Genomic DNA, 5,944 nt, shown 5'->3' with positions numbered 1-5,944 from the left:
TCTCATTTCAAAATCATGGGCATTAATATGGAGTTGTTCCCCTCTTTGCTGCTAAAACAGCCTCCACTCTTCTGGAAGGCTTTCCACTAGACGTTGGAACATTGCTGCAGAGACTTGCTTCCATTCAGTCACAAGAGCATTAGTGAGGTCAGACACTGATGTTGGGCGATTAGGCCTGGCTTGCAGTCGGCGTTCCAATTCATCCCAAAGGTGTTCGATGAGGTTGAGGTCAGGGTTCTGTGCAAGCCAGTCAAGTTCTTCCATACGATCTCGACAAACCATTTCTGTTATGACGAGTTTCTCTGGTATCGAGTACTTCAGGATGTAAGAGGATAGTTAAACACTTAGATGGAGAGTTGATTTATAGTTATTTAATATTACAGTACTGGATTCGCATGACAAGCGGTACGGGCATAGCCTAATCTCATCCGAATCACTTACATAGAAAACCTCTCCGTTTATATAATGCTTTCAGAGCGAATTCCATTCAACAGTTGCCAACCATTATTGAGTATCACTCATCTCCTACAATAGGATCCCCCTACATGGTATCGTGTTGCACCCTAGCCAGGATATTCCATCACATACTCCTTCTAAGATCAGCACAAGTGGTCCCCAAGCTATCTTGGCACGCAGACCTTCTGGCACCCACCAGTGACATAAATAATTATATGGCATGTCCTTATCCTCTCACCCCCATACAGCTCATGATCAAAGACATTAACAAATACTGTATAAAAAACGTCATATCAATCCCTCATTTTCTTTCTTTTTGTTGTTGCAAGTAGAATTCCACCAATATAACATTACTTGAACCAAACAAACAAAACATACAAATGAATTCCTAACCTCATGACATAATCCCCAAAAATACATTGATTCATGACAATTTGTAAGTTGCATGTAGACTACAATATAGTCAGATGAATATATCCCAATAAAAATAACTTCAGTCTCCATTCTCCATGTTCATTCAGAGGAACCCCAAGCTTTTCTCTGTTCACTTGGGGCGCTAACTGATCAACACATTTTCAACCTGTCTTTCTCTAATATATTTCCCATAGCTTTAGTTAATTTACGAAACCTTCCTATTCTGATGGCAAGTATGTACAACATGCATCTCCCCCTATAATCGCATACCTTCCCCCTTTATCTACTGTAATAGCATCCAATGCTATGCGATTATCAATTGCATATTGTTCTATGAGTGACATTTCAGACCCAATTGCTTGAAAATCCAAGACTGTTAATAGGTACCATGTTCAACTCTGTTCAACCCTGACTCTGTTCCCATAATATGCCTGAGGAGAGATACAAAGGATAACATTCTGGTTTCAGTCACTGATAAATGAGTACAGCCTTGGACTAGTTAGGATTGAGGAATTCAACCAAAGCTCAGATCAGATGAAAATAGCATAAACATTCCTATGTCACACACACCAAACCCCATGAAAGGAACCAATTCAGTTCTTGCCTAGCAACAGAGATATGTACCATTCTAAAAATCCACATCAATCCCCCCTCTTTGGGAATACATAGTCCCATATCAATACCTCCAAATACTTCAAATGTATATAGTGACTAATATGTGAATATGGTAACCTAATAATCAACATGTTCATGATATCAGTCACAATCCTTACATTAACTTACATGTTTCAAATAGTAAGATTCAAAAGTTTCTACTTGAAATAAATCATATAAGTGTATCCTAAGACATTACAATAAGGTATCGCTGTTTCAACCATAATTGTCACGATCGTCGGGAACAGAGGACCAAGGCGCAGCGTGGAAGGTGAACATATTTTTATTATATGAGTAATCACACGAACAAAACAACAAACGATAACGTGATGTCCTCGGTTTAAACACAAACCTAATTGGAACAAGATCCCACACCCCACTGTGGCAAACAGACTGAATAAATATGGTTCCCAATCAGAGACAACCAGCAACAGCTGACACTAGCTGCCTCTGATTGAGAACCACTTTGGCCAACCTAGAAACACAACAACTAGAATCGACAAAGGAAACTCACACCCTGGCTCAACATACAAGTGTCCCCAGAGCCAGGGCGTGACAATAATATCTATTTAAGACAGTTATCTCGTAATTGTACAAGCAATACCCTTCATGCTGAAAATAGTTTCAACATCTTTAGTTACCAATATATACTAATGATTTACTTAAATCACTCAGTCATCTTATAAATCATAACCAAAACCAAATTACTTATCTCAACCAAATTTAGAATGACAATTCTTAGTGATTCACATTGATCCCATCACTCAAAATTAAAACCCTTAACTTTAGCACACATTACAACTGTCAGAGTGTACACTTATATTACATACAGTATAACAATCCAGAATGCTAGTATTACCTTCATCATCATGATGTCACGGTTTCGGCCGAGGCTGCCTCTCTTCCTTGTTCGGGCAGGCTTCGGCGTTCGTTGTCTCCGGAATACTAGCTGCCACCGTTGCATGTTTCTATGTTCGTTTGCTTTTGTCTGTTTGTTGTGACACCTGTTCTCGTTTAGTGTAATTAGTGTCCTATAAGTTTCTCGTTGTGTCTGTCTAGTGTTGTGTGTGATTGATTTATTTCTGTCGTGTGTTGTGCTTGTAGATTTACTTATTCGCTCGGTTGAGCTTTACTCCACTGTGTTGGAGCGTTTCACGCACCTGTGTAGTGCGCCTTTTGTTTTGTCGCCTTCGTGCGTAGTTTCGCCTTCGGGCAAGTTTGTTCGATTTTCCTTGTTGGAAATTGCACTAAAGTCTTTTGGACTATACTTCGGTGTCCTGCGCTTGATTCCACCACTACACCCACCTACAGCATTACTGACAAAATCACACACCATCAAGAATGGAATCAGCAGGAGCCGCAGCAGCCCAGGCGACGCTGGAGGACAGGGTCCGTGAACAGAGTGACCAGATCCTGCAGATGGGGTCCGCACTGCAGGAGGTGATCACCACCATCCGAGGCTGGGGGACTCCTCCACCGCCATCCTCTCTGCCAGCACCATCGGCAAGTCAGCCCATTCCCGCTCCGGAACCCAGAGGAGTTCGACTCTCGCTCCCGAGGGCCTACGATGGGACCGCGGCCGGGTGTCAGGATTCCTTCTCCAGGTGGAGCTGTACCTGGCCACCCGTGCACCCGGGCGCCCTCGGGACATGAGAGCGTGTCCGCCCTGATCTCCTGCCTTTCCGGGAAGGCGTTGGAATGGGCCAACGCTAGAGTGGAGGAGGATCGACGCGGATACCATCACCTACGACGAGTTCTCCCGCCGCTTCAGGGCGGTGTTTGACCATCCCCCCGGAGGGAAAGCGGCGGGGGCGTCTGGTCTTCCTCCCGGCAGGGGAAGAGGAGTGCCCAGGAGTTCGCCTAGAATTCCGTACTCTAGCGGCGGATGCAGGGTGGAATGAGCGGGCTCTCATCGATCACTACAGATGTAGTCTACGCGAGGGCGTCCGTCGGGAGCTGGCCTGTAGGGACACCAGCCTCTCGGTCGACCAGTTGGTCGACATGTCAATCAGGCTGGATAACCTGCTAGCTACCCGCGGGACGTTCCGAGGGGGGTCCGCCCATTTCACCCTCCAGCGCCTCCGAGCCGTGCCCCATGGAGCTCGGGGCGCTGGCGCTAGAGAGAGGAGGGTCGGCTTACGAGGGGGGTCCATCTCCTGCACCAACTGTGGTCGGGAGGACACACCGCGGCTAGGTGCTGGGGATGGCCTCCTAGGGGAGAGGACGACAGGTCCCGCACTGGGGGAGTCCTTCCAGGTGAGTAGGCGCCCCACTCACCCAGAGCTCTCTGTTGCACATTTCTGTATACCTGTGCGTTTTCCACAGGTAGCACCTCATTCCCCAGCATAAGGCGCTGGTAGATTCAGGCGCGGCTGGGAATTTTGTTGATAAGAAGTTTTGTTTAGCCTTAGGGATTCCCCTTCTTCCTGTTGATGTCCCTTTCCCGTTCATGCCCTAGATAGCCGTCCGTTGGGTGCGGGCTTGATCAGGGAGGTCACTGCGCCACTTAGGATGTGTGCGCAGGGGGGTCATCAGGAGATGATTCAGCTATTTCTGATCGACTCGCCTGCGTATCCGGTGGTGCTGGGCATGCCCTGGTTGAGTACCCATAACCCATCTATTTCGTGGCAGGAGAGGGCTCTGATGGAGTGGTCTGCCCAGTGTGTGGGTCGATGTTTGGGCGTTTCCGTAGGGGCTACCTCGGTGGAGAGTCCAAACCAGGTGCCCGCATTGCACGTTCCCCCTGAGTATGGGGATTTGGCTATTGCGTTTAGTAAGTCGAGGCGACGCAGTTGCCGCCCATAGGCAGGGAGATTGTGCGATAGACCTCCAGGCAGGAGCTGCGCTCCCACGGAGCCATGTGTATCCTCTGTCTCAGGAGGAGAAGAAAGCTATGGAGACTTACATAGACGAATCTCTGAGACAAGGATACATACGGCCTTCCACTTCCCCTGCGTCCTCGAGTTTCTTTTTTGTGAAGAAAAAGGATGGTGGTTTACGCCCGTGCATCGATTACCGTGGTCTCAATCAGATCACGGTGAAGTACAGTTATCCACTCCCGCTGATTGCGACCATGACTGAGTCATTGCATGGGGCGCGTTTCTTCACTAAATTAGATCTCAGGAGCGCGTACAACTTGGTGCGCATCAGGGAGGGCGATGAATGGAAGACAGCCTTTAGTACCACCTCGGGCCATTACGAGTATCTTGTCATGCCATACGGGTTGATGAACGCTCCGTCAGTTTTCCAATCATTCGTGGATGAGATCTTCAGGGACATGCAGGGGCAGGGGGTGGTTGTGTACATAGATGACATTCTCGTGTACTCGCCTACCCGAGTCGAGCATGTGGCCCTGGTGCGCAGAGTGTTGCGGAGGCTGGTGGAGCACGACCTGTATGTTAAGGCAGAGAAGTGTCTGTTTTTCCAGGAGTCGGTCTCCCTTTTTTGGGGTATCAGTTGTCTGCGTCAGGGGTGAAGATGGAGGTAGACCGGGTGTCAGCCGTGCGTAATTGCCAAACACCAACCACTGTGAAGGAGGTGCAGCAATTTTTGGGGTTTGCGAATTACTACCGGAGGTTTATCCGGGGTTTTGGACAGGTGGCAGCTCCCATCACGTCTCTTTTGGAAGGGGGGTCCGGTCGTCTGCAGTGGTCTGCTGAGGCGGACAGGGCGTTTGGGAGGCTGAAGGACCTGTTTACCTCGGCCCCGGTGCTGGCGCATCCGGATCCCTCTTTGCCATTTCAGGTAGAGGTGGACGCGTCAGAGGCCGGTATAGGAGCCGTGCTTTCACAACGGTCAGGCGCGCTACTCCAAACTCCGCCCCTGTGCTTTTTATTCGAAGAAGCTCAGTCCGGCGGAGCGAAACTATGACGTAGGGGACAGGGAGCTGTTAGCCGTGGTACAGGCCCTAAAGGTGTGGAGGCACTGGCTTGAGGGGGCTCAACACCCTTTCCTCATTTTGACGGACCACCGCAACCTGGAGTACATCCGGGCAGCGAGGAGGCTGAACCCTCGCCAGGCAAGATGGAATATGTTTTTGACCCGGTTTACATTTAAGATCACGTACATCCCTGGGTCACAGAACGGTAAGGCAGATGCACTGTCTCGGCGGTATGACACGGAGGAGAGGTCCGTGGGAGCCCACTCCCATACTGCCGGAGTCGTGTCTGGTGGCACCGGTAGTGTGGGAGGTCGATGCTGAGCTCGAGCGGGCCTAACGCACCGACCCTAGTCCACCGCAATGCCCGGAGGGTCGAAAGTACGCTCGCCGAGGTTCTGGATCGATTGATCTATTGGGCTCACACGTCACCCTCCTCTGGACACCCTGGTATCGGCCGGACAGTGCACTGTCTTAGTGCCAAGTACTGGTGGCCCACGTTGGCAAGGGATGTGAGGGTTTATGTTTCCTCCTGCCTCGGTG

This window comes from Coregonus clupeaformis, chromosome 1 (genome assembly GCF_020615455.1).
Source record: "Coregonus clupeaformis isolate EN_2021a chromosome 1, ASM2061545v1, whole genome shotgun sequence".
Taxonomy (NCBI): domain Eukaryota; kingdom Metazoa; phylum Chordata; class Actinopteri; order Salmoniformes; family Salmonidae; genus Coregonus; species Coregonus clupeaformis.
Note: the sequence above shows the minus strand (reverse complement) of the source record.